The sequence below is a fragment of the Falco punctatus genome (assembly GCF_963210335.1).
Source record: "Falco punctatus genome assembly, chromosome: 18".
Taxonomy (NCBI): Eukaryota; Metazoa; Chordata; class Aves; order Falconiformes; family Falconidae; genus Falco; species Falco punctatus.
In genome coordinates, this window is record NC_137598.1 from 6,595,848 (window position 1) to 6,611,652 (window position 15,805).

Sequence of the window (15,805 nt, forward strand, 5' to 3'; positions counted from 1 at the left end):
AAGTCTTAGAGTTAAGTCTTAGTGTTATGTTTTAGGGTTAAGTCTTAATGTTAAGTCTTAGAGTTAAGACTTAAGGTTAAATATTAGGGTTAAGTCTTTAGGTTAAGTCCTAATGTTAAGTTTTAAGGTTCAGTCTTAGAGTTAAGTCTTACGGTTATGTCTGTAGGTTAAGGCTAATGGTTATGTCTCAATGTTAAGTCTTAGGTTTAAGTCTTAGGGTCAAGTCTTTAAGGTTAAATCCTAGGGTTAAGTTTTAGCATTAAGTCTTTAGGTTAAATCTTAAGGTTAACTCTTATGGTTGAGTCTTAGCATTAAGTCTTAGGGTTATGTCTTAAGGTGGAGTCTTACAGTTAAGTCTTAGGGATAGGTCTTTAGATTAAGACTTAGAGTTAAGTCTAAGGTTAATTCATAAGGTTGAGTCAGGGTTAAGTCTTAAGGTTGAGTCTTTTAAGGTTGAGTCTCAGGGTTAGAATTAGGGTTAAGTCTTAGAGTTAAGGTTAATTGTTAAGGTTGAGTCCTAGGGGTAAGACTTAAAGTTCAGTCTATAGAGTTAAGTCTTAGGGTTAAGTCTTACGGTTGATTCTATAGGGTTAACTGTCTGGGTTAAGTCTTAGGGGTAAGACTTAGGGTTAAGTCTTAGCGTTAAGTCTTAGGTGTAAGTCTTAAGGTTATGACTTAAGGTTAAATCTTCAAGTTAAGTCTAAAGGTTAAGTCTTAAGTTTGAGTCTTACTGTTAAGTCTTAGGGATAAGTCTTAGGGTTAAGTCTTTAGGTTCAGTCTTAAGGTTAAGTCTAAAGGTTGAGTCTTAGGGTTAAAACTTTGGGATAAGTCATAGGGTTAAGTCTTAAAGTCTTCAGGTTAAGTCTTATATTTAAGTCTTAGCATTAAATCTTAGAGATAAGATTTAAGGTTACGTAATGTGGTTGAGTCTTAAGGTTACGTCGCTAGGGTTAGGCCTTTAGTTTAAGACTTTGCTTAAAGCCTTAATGTTAAGTTTTAGGGTTAATTCTTAAGGTTAAGTATCAGGGTTAATTCTTATGGTTAAGTTTTGCGTTTAAGTATTAAGGTTGAGTTTAAATGTTGAGTCTTAAGGTTAAGTCTTAGGGTTAAGTCTTAAAGTTGAGTCTTAGGGTTAAGACTTAGAGATAAATCTTAGGGTTAAGGCTTAAGGTTAAGGGTTAAAGTTGAGTGTTAGGGTTAAGTCTTAAGGTTAAGAAAGGGTTAAGCCTCCATGTTTTGTCTTACAGTTAAGTCTTATGGTTCAGTCTCAGGGTTAAAGTCCTAGGATTAAGTTTTAGGGTAAGTATTAAGGTTAGGTTAAAAGTTTTAGCCTTAGGATTAAGTCTTAGAGTTAAGTTTTAAGGTTAATTTTTCAGGTTGAGTCTTAGGGTTAAGTCTTAAGCTTGAGTCTTAGGGTTAAGTCTTAAGCTTGAGCCTTAGGGTTAAGTCTTAGGGATAAGTCTTGAAGTTGAATCTTAGGCTTAAGTCTCAGTGTTAAGTCTTAGTGTTAAGCCTTAAGGTTAAGTGTATGGTTTAAGAATTAGAGTAAGTTTTAAGGTTAAGTCTTAAGGTTAAGTCTTGTGGTTAAACTTTGGGTTAAGTCTTAGGGTTAGGACCTTACCTTAAAATAATGGTTAAGTCTAGATGTTAAGTCTTAGGGTTATGTCTTAGGGTCAAGTCTTTAGGTTAAGTCTTAAGGTTCAGTCTATGGGTTAAGTCTCAAGTTTGAGTCTTAGAGTTAAGGCTTTGGGTTAAATCTATAGAGATAGGTCTTACAGTAAAGTATTAGGGTTAAGTCTTTAGGTAAAGTCTTAAGGTTAAGTCTTAGGGTTAAGACTTTAGGTTAAGTCCTAAGGTTAAGTTTTAAGGTTCAGTCTTAAGACTTATGGTTATGTCTTAGGGTTAAGTCTTCGGGTTATGTATTACTGTTAAGTTTTTGGATTAAGTCTTAGGTTAAGTTTTAGGGTTAAGTCTCAAGGTTAGGTCTTTAGGTTAAGTCCAAATGTTGAGTGTTAGGCTTAGAGTTTTAGGAATAAGTCTTATGGTTAAGTCTTAGAGCTAGGTATTAAGGTTAGGTTTAAGGTTCAGTTTTAGAGTTAAGTCTTTGTGTTAAATCATATAGTTAATTCTTATAGGTTAAGGATTAAGGTTGAGCCTTAGGGTTTTAAGTCCTAGGGCCAAGTCTTAGGGTTATGTCTTTAGCTTAAGACTAATGGTTATGTCTAGATGTTATGTCTTAGGGTTAAGTCTTAGGATCAAGTCTTTAGGTTCAGTCTTAAGGTCAAGTCATAAGGTTGAGTCTTCGGGTTAAGAATAAGGATGAGCCTTAGAGTTAAGTCTTAGGGTTAAGCCTTAGGGATAAGTCTTAGGGTTAAGACTCTACAATTAAGTCTTTAGGTTAAGTCTCAATGTTCAATCTTAGAGTTGAGTCTTTAGGGTTAAGTATTTGGGTTATGACTTAGGGTTAAGTCTTAAGGTTAAATCTTAGGGTTAAGTCTTAAGGTTGTCTTAAGGTTGAGTCTTAAGGTTAATTCTTAGGGTTGAGTTTTAGAGTTAAGTCTTAAAGTTAATTCTTAAGGTTGTGTCTTAGGATTAAGTCTTAAGCTTCAGTCGTAGAGTTAAGTCTTAGGGTTAAATCTTAAGGTTGAGTCTTAAGGTTAAGTCTTAAGCTTGAGCCTTAGGGTTAAGTCTTAAGGTTAAGACTTAAGGTTGACTCTAAGTTTTAAGCCTTAGAGTTAGGTCTTAAGGTTAAGGCTTAAGGTTGAGTGCTATGGTTAAATTTAAGGTTAAGTCTTACGGTTAAGACTGAAGGTTGAGTGTTATGGTTAAGTCCTTAGGGTTAATTTTTAGGGTTAAGTCTTTAGGTAAATCTCAAGGTTAAGTCTGAAGGTTGAGTCTTAGAGTTAAGTCTTAAGCTTAAGTGTTAGAGTTAAGCATTATATGTAAGTCTTATTGTTAAAGTCCTTAGCTTAATTCTTAAGTTTAAGTGTTAAGGTTGAGGCTTAGGCTTAAGTCTTAGGGTTATGTCGTAATGTTGAGTCTTAGGGTTAAGTCTTTAGGTTAAGCCCTAAGGTTAAGTTTTAAGGTTGAGTCTTTAGAATTAAGTCGTGGGGATAAGTCTTAGTTTAAGTCTTAGGATTAAGTCTTAAGGTGAAGTCTTAAGGTTGAGTCTTACAGTTAAGTCTTAGGGATAGGTCTTTAGGTTAAGACTTAGGGTTAAGTATCAAGGTTTAGTCTTAGGGTTAAGTCTTAAGGTTGAGTTTTGCAGATAAGTCTTAGGTATAGGTCTTTAGGTTAAGACTTAGGGTTAAGTATCAAGGTTTAGTCTTAGGGTTATGTCTTAGGGTTAAGTCCTATAGTTAAATCTTAAGGTTAATTCTTAAGGTTGAGTCTTATGGTTCAGTCTTAGAGTTAAGTCATTGTTAAGTCTGAGGGTTAAGTCTTAGGGTTATGTTTTTGGGTTAAGTTTTAATTTGAGTCTTAGGGTTAACTGTTATGGTTAAGTCTTAGGGATAAGTCTTAGGGTTAAGTCAAGTCTTTAGGGTTAAATCTTAGGGTTATGTTTTATGGTTAAGTCTTAGGGTTAAGTCTTTAGGTTAAGTCTTAGGGTTAGTTCTGAAGGATAAGTCTTAGAATTACGTTTTAGGGTTAAGTATTAGGCTTAATTCTTAGGGTAATTTCTTAGGGTTTGGTCTTAGTGTTAAGCCAGCATTAAGTCTTAGATTTAGGTCTTAGGGTTAAGTTTTAGGGTTAAGTCTCAAGGTTGAGTCTTAGGGTTAGGTCTTAGCATTAAGTCTTAGGCTTACATCTTAAAGTTAAGACTTAGGGTTAATTCTTAGGGTTAAATCTTAGGGTTAAGTATTAGTGTTATTTCTTAGGGTTAAGCCTTATGGTTAAGACTTAGTTTTAAGTCGTAGTGTTAAGACTTAGGGATATGTTGTAGGTTTAAATCTATAGGGTCTTAGTGTTAAGTCTTATGGTTAAGACTTAAGCTTGAGTCTGAGAGTCAAGTCTTAGTGTTAAGTATTAAGGTTGAGTCTTAGTGTTCAGTCTTAGGGTTAAGTCCTTAGGGTTAAGTGTTAAGGTTAAGTCCTCAGACTTAACCCAAAGACTTTATCATAAGACTCAACCTTAGACACTTAACCTTAAGACTCTAACCTTAAGACTCTAACCTTTAGACTTAACCTAAAGAACTAACCCTAAGACTTCTCCTTAAGAACTAACCTAAAGGTTTAATCTTAAGACTTATCTCTAAAGACTGTGCCTTGAGAGTTAACATTAAAGACTTAATCATAAGACTCAATATTAAGATACAACCTTAAAAGCTAACTCTAAGACTCAACCTTAAGAATTAACCTTGAGACTTAACTCTTTAAGACTTAACCCTAAGACTCAACCTTAACACTTAAGTTTAAGACTTAACCCTAAACTTATCCCTAAGACGTAACCCTAATATTTAACCCTAAGACCCAACCTTAACACTTAATCTGTAGACTTAACCCTAAGACTTAACCGTAATACTCAACTTTCAGACTTAACTCTAAGATTCAATCTTAAGACTTAAACTTAAAAATTAACTCTAAGACTTAAACTTAAGACTTAACCCTAAGACATATCTCTAAAGACTGAACCTTTAGACTTAACCTTAAGACTTAGCATAAAGACTTAAACCTAAGACTTAACCCTAAGTCTCAACCTTAAGGTTTAACCTAAAGACTTAATCCTAAGACTTAACCCTAAGACTTATCCCTAAGACTTATCCCTATGACTCAAACTTAAAAGCTTATGACTTAGCCTAAAGACATAACCCTAAAACCTATCCCTAAGTCGTAACCCTAAGATATAACCCTAAGACTCAACCTTAACACTTAACCCTAAGACTTAACCTTGAGACTTAACACTAAGACTTAACCCTGTAGACTTAACCTTAAGACTTAACCTAAAGACCTAACCTTAAGACTTTACCATAATACTCAACCTTAAGACTTAACCTTAAGACTTAACCCTGAGAGTTAACCCTAAGACTCAGCCTTAAGACTTTACCTTATACTTAGCCTAAATACTTATCTCTAAGATTTAACCCTAGGCCTTTAACCTTAAGACTGCGCCTTTAGACTTAACTGTAAGACTCAACCTTGAGACTTAACCCTAAGACTTAAGCGTAAGACTTAACCCTGATAATTATACTTTAAAGACTTAACCCTTTACACTTTAACTTAATATTTAACCTAAAGACCTAACCCTAAGTCTTAGCCCTAAGACACAACATTAAGACATAACCTTAAAACTTTAACACTTAATACTAAGACTCAACCTAAAGGCTTAACCTTAAGACTTAACCCTAAGACTTAACCCTAAGACTCAAAATTAAGACTTTAAACTTAAGACTTAACCCTAAGACTAAACCCTATAACTTAACCCTAATGCTTAACTCTAACACTGAACCTTTAGAACTTAACCTTAAAAATTAACCTAGACTTAACCCTAAGACTTAACCTAAAGACTTAACCCTGTAGACTTAACCTTAAGACTTAACCTAAAGACTTAACCCTGAGAGTTAACCCTAAGGCTCAGCCTTAAGACTTAACCTTATAACTTAGCCTAAAGACTTAACTCTAAGATTTAACCCTAGGCCTTAATCCTAAGACTTAACCCTATAACTTAACCCTAATGCTTAACTCTAACACTGAACCTTTAGAACTTAACATAAAGACTTAAGCCTAAGACCTAACCCTAAGACTCAACCTTAAGACTTAACTCTAAGACTTAACCCTAAGACTCAGCCTTAAGACTTAATCTTATAACTTAACCTAAAGACTTAACCCTAAGACTTAACCCTAAATCTTAACCCTAATAATTATACTCTATAAGACGTAACCCTTAAGACTTAACCTAAAGACCTGCCCTTAAGACTTAACCCTAAGACTCAACATAAAGACTTAACCTTAAGACTTAACTCTAAAACTCAACCTTAAGACTTAACCTTAAGACATAACTCTAAGAGTTAACGCTAAGTCTTTACCGTAATTCTCAACCTTAAGATTTGAATCTAAAGACTTAACACTAACACTTACCCCTAAATCTTATCCCTAAGACTTAACCCTAGGAATCAGCCTTAAGACTTAACTTTATAACTTTGCTTAAAGACTTAACTCTAAGATTCAACCCTAGGTCTTAACCCTAAGACTTATCCCTATGACTTAACTCTAAAGACTATACCTTTAGACTTAACCTTAAGACTTAACCCTATGACTCATCCTTAAGATACAATATTAAAACTTAACCCTAAGAATACTAAAGACTAACACTTTAGAGTTAAACTGAAGACTTAACCCTAAGACTTAACCCTTATACTTAACCCTAAGACTTATAACTAAATCTTAATCCTAAGAATTAACTACAAGACTTAACCCTTAGATTTAACACTAAGACTCAACCTTACGACTGAACCTTTAGACTTAACCTTTAAGACTTAACTCTAAGACTTAACCCTAAGACTCAACCTTAAAGACTTCACCTTACCACTTAACCTAAAGACTTAACTCTAAGATTTAACCCTACGCCTTAACCCTAAGACTTGACCCTAAAACTTAACCCTAATAGTTATACTCTAAAGAGTTAATCCTTTAGACTTAAGACTTAACCTAAAGACCTGACCCTAAGACTTAACCCTAAGGCTTACCCCTACGACTCAACCTTTGGAAATAACCTTAAAACTTAACTCTAAGACTTAACACTAAGACTCAACCTTAAGACTTAACCAAAAGTCTTAACCCTAAGACTCAACCTTAAGACTTAACTCTAAGACTTAACCCTAAGACTCAACCTTAAGACTTAAACTTAAGACTTAACCTTAAGACATAACTCTAAGACTTAACCCAAGTCTTAACCGTAATTCTCAACCTTAAGACTTTAACCTAAAGACTTAACCTGAAGTCTTAACCCTGAGACTTAGCCCTAAGACTCAACCTTAAGACTTGACCTTATAACTTAGTCTAAAGTCTTAACTCTAAGATTTAACCCTAGGCCTTAACACTAAAACATTACCCCAAGACTTAACTCTGAAGACTATACCTTTAGACTTAACCTAAAGATTTAACCATAAGACGTAACCCTAAGAATTGCACTCTAATGACTTAACCCTTTAGACTTAAACTTAGACTTAACCTTAAAGGCCTAACCCTAAGACTTAACCCTAAGACTCATCCTTAAGACATACCCTTAAAACTTAACTCGATAAGACTTAACACTAAGACTCAACCTTAAGACTTAACCTAAAGACTTAACCTTGAGGCTTCTCTTACCACTTGTCCTCCTGCAGTTCTGAGTGCCCTGGCTCCTCCTTTGAAAACATTAAGGGCAAAAGGAGATCTAAGCATCCGTTATTGGGTACTGGGGGAAACATAGGCACTTAGGGACATGATTTAGTGGTAGAATATGCAGTGCCATGTGTTGGGTTGGTTAGGTTTATGGTCCTTGTAGCCAGAGGAGGGCTGTGTGTCACCTCTGTGCTGGGAGGCCACTTGCACGGGGAGACGAAGAGCACAGGCAGGGGATGGAGGGGATGTCAGCGGGATGACACGGACAGTACAAGCCATCTCCCTGTCACACATGCCCTGGACACTGTGCCTGACTGCAGTATCTTGTGATGCAGCGTGCTGTTGGGCTGGGGGTGGGCATTTGCCTCCTCATCCGTGGGCATCTTTGGCGGCGTCTGCCGATGACCGGTCATGGTCACCCAGGGGAGATGCTGCCTCCTGAGGGAGTGGCTCTCCTGCAGGTAGGTACCCAGGGCTATGGCTCCTTAAATACCTGCGGGGTCACCGTGGGGACCCGCATCACAATGACCTCTGGGCATGGTGCGCCGCCTGCATCACAAAGCCTGGCTGTGGATGCTGTGGAGCCTGGCGGGGACTGGCTGGGACTGGCTGGAACCAGCTGTGCTCGGTGTGGGGCAGCCCCTGCTTACCCCTCACAGAGGCCCCAGCAGGCCCGAGCCCGTACCTCCCACATCCCCCCGGTGCCAGCAGCCTCTGCAGAGCTCAGTCCTGTGTGCGTGCAGCAGCTCTGGGTGCCACCGCCCTGGGCCTTGTCCCCAGGCTTGGCTCCCACACAGGGCGCCCAGGCCTGGGGACGCTCCGGTGCCCGCCTACAGCAACGCAGGGGAGGCCCGCAGGCCCGTGCTCAGAGGCCACTGGCCATGCTGAGCTGCTCCCGGCAGTCGCCGTGGGCCGCGGGGTGACCAGCCCTCTCCCCAGCCGGCTCTGGGAGGTCCCTCACAGGCTGCTCTTCTTCAGTGCCTTTCCTCCAGAGGTGGAGCGGGCAAGGGCTCACACCCACAGCCAGGACGAGGGAGCAGGACTGCCTCCCTGGGGCTGACGGTCTGTGCTCCCTTTCGAGCTGGAACGAAAAGAAAAGCTGCCTTTGTTCCCAGTTACAACACAGAGAAACACCTGTGTCTCATGCACATGCCTGCACCTTTTCTGACAGAAAATGGCTTTGGGGCACAATGGAAACTCTTGGGGAGTTAAAAACCCCATTAAAATAAATGCTGCTCAGCTGATGTTGGAGACCTTGGTATTAGACACCCAGACTTGTTCTCCTCCATGCAGTTATCACTCCTGGACCAGGAACTGCTTGCTAGTGGATGAATCTGACAGCAGCAGCTCCCAGACAGAGCTGGGAGCAGCCCCTGGGGACATCCTTAGGCTTTACAGCAGTGTTTGCTGCCCCAGCACGGGTCCCCTGCCCCCTGCAGAGTCCAGGCGGGAGGCTGGAGGGAAGAGTCCCACCAACAGCTTTGGCCTCCAGGCTGGAGAACCCTGTCCCAGGCTCAGGCACTGCTGCCTCTGGGCTCCCCTACCCCATCCTGGGGCAATAAGGCAACTCTCTTCCTTCTACAGAACAACACTCAAAGCTTAAGGGGAGGAGGAAATGCCTATTTCCTCTCTCATGCAGGTTTCCCCCAGGCCTAGAGGTTGCTGCTGTCTTCTGCTCAGCTGGGAGAGGGGTTGGAGCCTTTCTCCACCTCTCCTTGACCGCCTCTCTCCTGGGCTGGGCTGGAGGGTGGGGAGTCCAAGCGCCTCCAGTGCCGAGTGCCTGCCAAGGAGCAGACGCTCTCAACAAAGCAGACGGCATCCACGGGTGCTGTTTCCCAGAGGACCTCTTGAAAGGAGCCTGCAGCAGGACCTGGCAGCCGGGAGACCCAGCACTGCATGCCCGTCATCACAGCTGATTTTGCCGCTTGCATCCTGCTGCCAGTCTCTCCCTCATGTGCATGAGCAGGCAAACCCCTGCCCTGCAGCCAGATGTCTGTCCTGCTCCCCACCTCTGGAGACCTGCCGCCCTGGGTGCCCCGAAGGAGAGGGTCGCTGCTGCCCTCAGCGGTGTCAATCGCTGCCCGTACCTGGGGTTGCTGTCAGTCCTTCCCTGCAGACCAGGCTCCCCATGCCGCCCACTCTGCCTTTGCTTGCTCGAGCTGCTCTTGCCACTTGGGCCTCACTTGCTCCCACTCTGCAGGCAGCTGCCAGACCTCCTGGAGGAGATGGCAAGGCAGCAGAAGGCAGGATTAGTCTCTGCTCCTGGAACGGGTGTCATTCGGGTCTGACCCGTGTTGCTGCCCCTTGCCTCAGCTGGTCGGTTGGCAGGGCTTTGCCCCTAACAGACTGGGGGCTGTGGGGTCATTCTAGGCTCCTGGCAAACACAGCTGTGACCAAAGCCCTCCACTGTGAACAGCCGAGAAAGGACTTGGGCATCTCCCATAGCCCCTGGGCCAGGAGAAAGTGTTTTGTGACAACCCAGGGGGCAAGGAACATCTGAAGGAGGTGACAGACAGCTGACAAGGAGCACATGTCCAGGGGTCCTTTCAGGCTGGCTCTCTGCACAAAGAGGCTTTTGCTGAGTACCCAGCAGCATGGTAGCTACAGCAAGGCACGCACCTGCAGCGCTTTCTGGCAGTCGTCTGAAGATGGGAGTGTAGAGGTGGGTTTGGCTGGAGAAGCCGGCTCCTGCCTGCCTGCCTTGCCTGCCTCCTTCATCCTGGGGGAGCTGCCTGGACACGGGGGGAGCGCACTGCAAAGAGGCACCAGGAGCAGTCAGCATGAGCACGGGGCAGTTTGCTCTCCCACCTTCGCCTGGTACCAAAGCTCCCCAGGCTGGCAGAAGCAGCACGGGAGGTGGGGCCATTTCTGCTGGCAGGGGGAAGCCTTTCCTGAGCCCCCTCAGATGGATGGGTGAGGACTGCACCTCAGCTCTTGCGTAAGGGAACCACAGGGACGTGGGGTGCACACAGCGTCCACCACCTTCCCCAGTGAGGGGCCCACAACAGGGGAAACAAGCACGTAAGAGCCATGCGGCACGTGTCAGGGACCTTGCCGCGTCCCTGCAGCTGGAGTGTTCGGAGGGGATGTCTCTCCTCCATGGGTGCAGGATCCCTTTCATCCCTTCCCACCAGGGTCTCACCTCTCAGAAGTCTTCTTGCCCAAGTCTTTCTGTCTTGTGCCTGGCCCCTGACTTGGCAGTGCAGCAAGGGAAAGCTTCATCCGTCTCTGCAGCAGCTTGCCAGGATGCTCCTCTGCACCTGGCAAAGGAAGAAACTTTGCAGAGCAGCCCCCTGAGGAGTGCCTTTTGACGGAGCTGTGGTCACCCAGCGCAGAGCAGGGCCTCAGCTGGGCAGCAGAGACCTGTTCCCATACCTTGTCTGAGCCTGGAATTTGCTGCAGCCTTCTTGGCCCAGGTGGACAAAGCCTTGGCCACTGCTCTGCTGACCACCGTAAAGCAAAACCTGGGCAGGAAATGATGACACAGGCTTGAAGGGTGACCCCTACCCTCTGCAGCTTCCCAGCACTAATCCTCACAACTCTTGTGTGAAGCATGGCACACCTTCTTCTCGTGGCCATGCAGCCATGCATGGGTTTTATTAGCAATCTTCCCCCAACACCAGACGATGTAGCTTAAAGCCCTCCCTGTGTGCATCTGGCTCTCTCTGACGGAATGGCGGGCAGGCTGGGCATGAGAAACGCAATGATGGTGCCTGGCCACTCCAGGGGAACACACGTGTAACCCCAACTCGTCGTAAGTTAACCAGAAACCAGCCCCTTCAGGTCAGGCCCCCTCCCAGACTCAACGCGCAATGCCGAGCCCTGGCAAGGCGCACTCCTGATCAGGAGCTGGGAATCTGCCTGCTCGTTCAGTCGAGGGCTGCAGAGGAAACGCACTCACCTGGGGAAAGCGTGGGCAGGAGCAGCCTGCATCCCTCGAGTACTGGTCGCTCCACTGGAGACAGCTGCACCGGGCATCCACAGCCTCTGTAAAGTGACACAGAGCTGCTAGAAGGTTTCCAAGGCACTTTGCTCTTGGCTCCCAAAGGAAGCAGACCTGCCTCCTGCTCCAAAAGGAAGCCACTTCTCCAAACCCCTTCTCCAAGTCTTCCTCCGTGAACATGAGCCCTTGCTTTGCTCTGGAGAAGCTACACAGCAAACACTGAGACTGCACAGTAACACTGCCAGCCTTTCTGTAGGGCAAGAACTCAGAAGCTCAGAATAAAACTTCTTTTCCAATGGAGAAGTCAGTGCGGGTGAGCACGTGGAAAGGTGTCGGACTGGCCTGCCATGTGCAGGCTGGCCAACGGCCATCGGGTTGCTCACCCTTCAAAAGGCTTCCCAAAGTCACTGCATCACCCTCAAAGCCTGAGCAACTCGCAGTGTTGAGCAGAGCAGTCCAGCTGGCCTTGCTCTCCAGCCCTGTGACGCAGTTGCGATAGAACTGCATGCACAAGACATCGTCGGTGAAGGACAGAATGCCAATGTCCTTGAAGGCGAAGGCAAGGCGCTGCCTGTTCCTCAGTTGGAAAGAGTGCAAGAGTATGGTCTCTTGCACACAGCTCTGAACCACATGCCATGGGAAGGAAGTGACTCGCCATAGCCACCTGTAGTTCAGCGGCTCGACCTTGACATTGTCTGCAAGGAGGAGGAACATCGTCACTGGCAGAGTGGGCTGAATTTCCATGTAAAATTAGAAACGGAATGCCAGAGAAAAGGTCGTTCATGGAAACGGCTCTTGGGGAGTGGTTATTTTGGGAGGAGCTCAAGCTGTCTGCCTAACTTTGGAGGGAATTCTCTCCAGAGAAATTCTGAAATCCCAGTTTCTCTGTGCCCTTTCTGAAGTGCAGAGAGCATGCACCCAGTCCCAAACAGGGCGCGGGAAAGTGGATGGTGTCCGTTGCCTTCTCACCAGGGATAACCTCTGTGGGGAACGCAAGCTCCCGCAGAGTTAACTCACCAATGTCTAGCTGGGAGACGGGTCTTCGACCCACGTACACCTCTTCCTCACCTTGGAATTGCTCTTGGAACGTAGCAAAGGTCTGAGTCCTGTGACCAGGACCCCCTGCCCAGGAAAACGGCACAAAGGCTGACCACAGGGAAGAGCAAAACTCTATCACGTGCCAAATGCTTTCTCAGACTAGATCTGGGCATGCTTTCGCTCCTTGTTGACCAAGAAGCAAGAGCAGGAGAGCTGCTGAGGGACTTCCCTGAGAGAGGCCTGCTGTGAATCCTCCCCGGGAGGAGCAGCAGTGCTTCACCTTTCTTGGCCTTGGCCATCGGGCTGGGTGAGGGTGAGCTTTTCAGCGGCTGCAGGTCTCGGTCGCAGAGTGCAGCGAGGGTGAGGGCAGGCAGAGATCAGGCAGGAGAGGCTGTGCTCACTGAGGACATCCCCAGGGAAACAGGAACTCTGCAGTGACACACTAGGGACACCAGGACACAGGCAGAGACAATATTATGATGTTAGGGACTTCCGGGGGGACACCAGGACTCCCAAAGGGATGTCACTGGGACATTAAAGACACCCACTGGGACACACTGGGACACAAGAACACACGGGGAGACACCACGGCGATATATAGAATGGCCTGGTAATATCTGGACCCCTCCAGGGACACCACTGTGACATTAGGCATTTCCCAGGGACGCCCCCTGGGACATCAGGGACCACCCCCTCACCTTCCCCGGGGACACCAGGACCCCTACCAGGGACAGCACTGGGACATTAAGGACCCCCCTTTAACACAAGCCCTACCCCAGGGACAATGTAGGGGCATTAAGGACTCCTCCCGGGACACCAGGACCCCCGCAGGACCAGAAGCGCACAAGGGACATACTGGGGACACAAGGACATTCCTGGGGACATCACTGGGACATCAGGGACACCAGGACCGCCCCAGTGACACCACTAGGACATTAAGGACCCACACAGGGATACCTTGCGACACAAGGACATACTGGGAGACACCACTGGGACATCATTAGAATAGCTTTTAGGACATCAGGACCCCTCCAGGGACACCACTGTAAAATTATGAATTTCCCAGGAACCCCATCCTGGGACATAACGGACTACCCACTTGCCTCCATGGGGACACCAGGACCATGCCCAGGGACACCCCAGAATGTCCCAGGGACACACTGGGACACCAGGACCACCCCCCCACCCCCACCCACCAACTCCCCAGGGACACCATTAGGACATCAGGGACTCCCCTGAGGACACCACTAGAACGTTAAGGACCCCCAGAAGGACACATTAGGTCACATGCACCCACTGACAGACACCACTGGGACATCTAGAATGGCCTGGGGACATCAGGACCCCTCCAGGGACACCACTGTGACATTAATGACCCCCACCAGGGACACATTGTGATACACAAGGACCCATTGAGACACACAACTGGGACATCTAGAATGGCCTGGGGATGCCAGGACCACCTCAGTGACAACACTGGAACATTTAGGGCCCCCCTGGAAACACACGACCTGCATCCAGGGAAACTGTAGGGGCATTAGGAACTCCCCCTGGGACACCAGGACCCCCCCAAGACACACTGGGACACCCAAATGCCTATAGGGACACCTGAGAACACTGGGACTTCCCTGGAGACATCTGTGGGACACCAGGGACAATCCCGGGGAAATTAGAACCTTCCCAGGGACATCCTAGTGACATTAGGGACATCTTGGAAGCAGAAGGACCCCCCACAGAGCACTCCTGGGACATCAGGACCCCCCAAGGGGACCCTCCAGCAGGTCACTCTCATGCAGTTGTCACGCAGAAGCTCCCCCTCGATGGAAGTCCTTAGCAGCAGGGCAACCCTCAGATCTGCACTGTCAAGGAAACGGAGCCCAAAAAACAGACCCCTCCCCATCCCAAAATGGGAGGACTGCCTCCCCACATGACACTTGTTAGTTTAACATTATGCTAGGGGCCAACCAATGTCCTCCTTTATCTTCTAGTGCCGTGACGACTGTGGGTGGTACATGGACGGTCACCTTCTGCCCCATGGTGAACTTAGGGGCCTCCTGCATCGGTAGCACAGGTGCTTCTCCTGCTTTAAGGCATCCAGGCCATCCTGAGCTCACCTCATCCAGCTCTTTGCAGGAGCAAGCTACAGCCCGCCCCTGAGGCCCTAAACAATGTGCCAGAACTCCAAAGGCAATGCCTTTTCCCTCACGCTTAAAAAGTGCAAAGGTCTTTGTCACATCAGGTAATCCCCACGGGGGCGCCTCCACCAGAGCTCACTTTTTTCAGACACTTGAAAGTGGCTTTACCCTCCTCTGTCCCGCCAATAGACCCATGGCAGGAGGTTTTCAGTAGCTCGTACTGAGCTTTCACAAATAAAACACAATTGCCTCCCCAAAGCCAACGCCATCCGACCACCCCGAGAAATCCTCGTAGTTCCTTGAGAGTTTGAGGCTCCGCGAGGCAGCAAATAGTCTCCTTCTGTTGAGATCCCAACTGTCTCTGGCCTTCCAGCACTTCAAACCCCAAATGTGGACGTGACTCCTCGATAATTCCATATCCACTAATTCCCAAGATATTTAGAAGGCTTATCATCAGGGAAAGACACAGCTTCCAAGTCCCTGCTGTGACCAGAACTCTTCCCTGATCATTTTCTGTTCTCCAAATGTCGAACTGCTTTGCCAACTGATTCCCAAAGATTGTCGGGATATTTTGAAAGCCTTGCAGTATAACCGCCCAAGTGTATTGCATTTTCCTTCCCGTTTCTGGTTTTGCGCATTCAAAAGCAAAAGGCTTCTGACGGTCAGTGCCCAGGGGAACACAGAAAAAGGCATCCTTCACATCAAAACCTGTACACCATCCCGGTTTCCCTGTAAGGGTGGTTTCATATCTGTATGGATGTGCTACTACAGGATAAATATCTTGAGGTATGTGATTTATTGCTCTTAAATCCTGCACCAAATGGCAATCTTGACCCTTGACCTTTTTCACTGGCAAAACAGGGGTGTTGGATTTTGACGCACAGCCCACCAACAGGTTGTGCTTCAAGAATTTCTGAATTATCGCTACCTACCCATTCCTAGCTTCTCATTCTCAGCGGGGATGATCCAGGCTTTAAGTCAATCCTTACAGGTTTTGACCTGTGGGATTTTCCAGGAACCTCTCCGGCTCGTACAATAGGAATCACAGCATCTCTGACCTCCGGGCGTATCTTTCTCTTTTCAAGGCAGCATAGCCTGTAATAACAAAGCTGCTGCCTCGACACAAACAGTTTCTGGAATTAAGATTTCTATTTCCTCGTTTTAAAATCAGATTTCTGCTTCCAATTTTTTGGAGTAGATCTCTCCCCAAACAATGCTTTTGGAGAATTTGGCTAATATAAAAACTGATGAGTAACCCACTGTTTTCCCAGCTTCATGGCTAAGGGTTTCAAAAATGGCCAAGTTTCATGGGTCCCTGCCATACCAGCAATGCTTATATTCTTATTGCTTAGTTCCCTTCTAAAGTCTTC

General features: G+C 46.0%; 2 long non-coding RNA genes across 69 annotated transcripts in view; one reads left to right on the plus strand and one right to left on the minus strand.

The window, feature by feature from the left end:
• The first annotated feature begins 416 nt into the window (after positions 1 to 416).
• Positions 417 to 15,805, plus strand: part of LOC308055213 — a 528,334-nt gene continuing 512,945 nt past the window's right edge. For 35 of the 50 annotated variants that reach the window (XR_013924398.1, XR_013924399.1, XR_013924400.1 and 32 more), the window contains exons 1-2: positions 419 to 2,695; positions 2,786 to 3,150. This is a non-coding gene — a long non-coding RNA (uncharacterized lncRNA). Of the gene's footprint in view, positions 2,696 to 2,785; positions 3,151 to 15,805 lie in introns of all 50 variants that reach the window. The other 15 variants (XR_013924386.1, XR_013924387.1, XR_013924388.1 and 12 more) reach the window with 4 other exon arrangements.
• The window catches only part of LOC308055215, a 118,754-nt gene continuing 106,836 nt past the window's right edge, over positions 3,888 to 15,805 (minus strand). For 8 of the 19 annotated variants that reach the window (XR_013924446.1, XR_013924447.1, XR_013924452.1 and 5 more), the window contains 4 exons: positions 6,970 to 7,074; positions 5,824 to 6,787; positions 5,602 to 5,784; positions 3,888 to 5,055 (listed from right to left, as the gene is read on the minus strand). This is a non-coding gene — a long non-coding RNA (uncharacterized lncRNA). The other 11 variants (XR_013924451.1, XR_013924462.1, XR_013924449.1 and 8 more) reach the window with 11 other exon arrangements.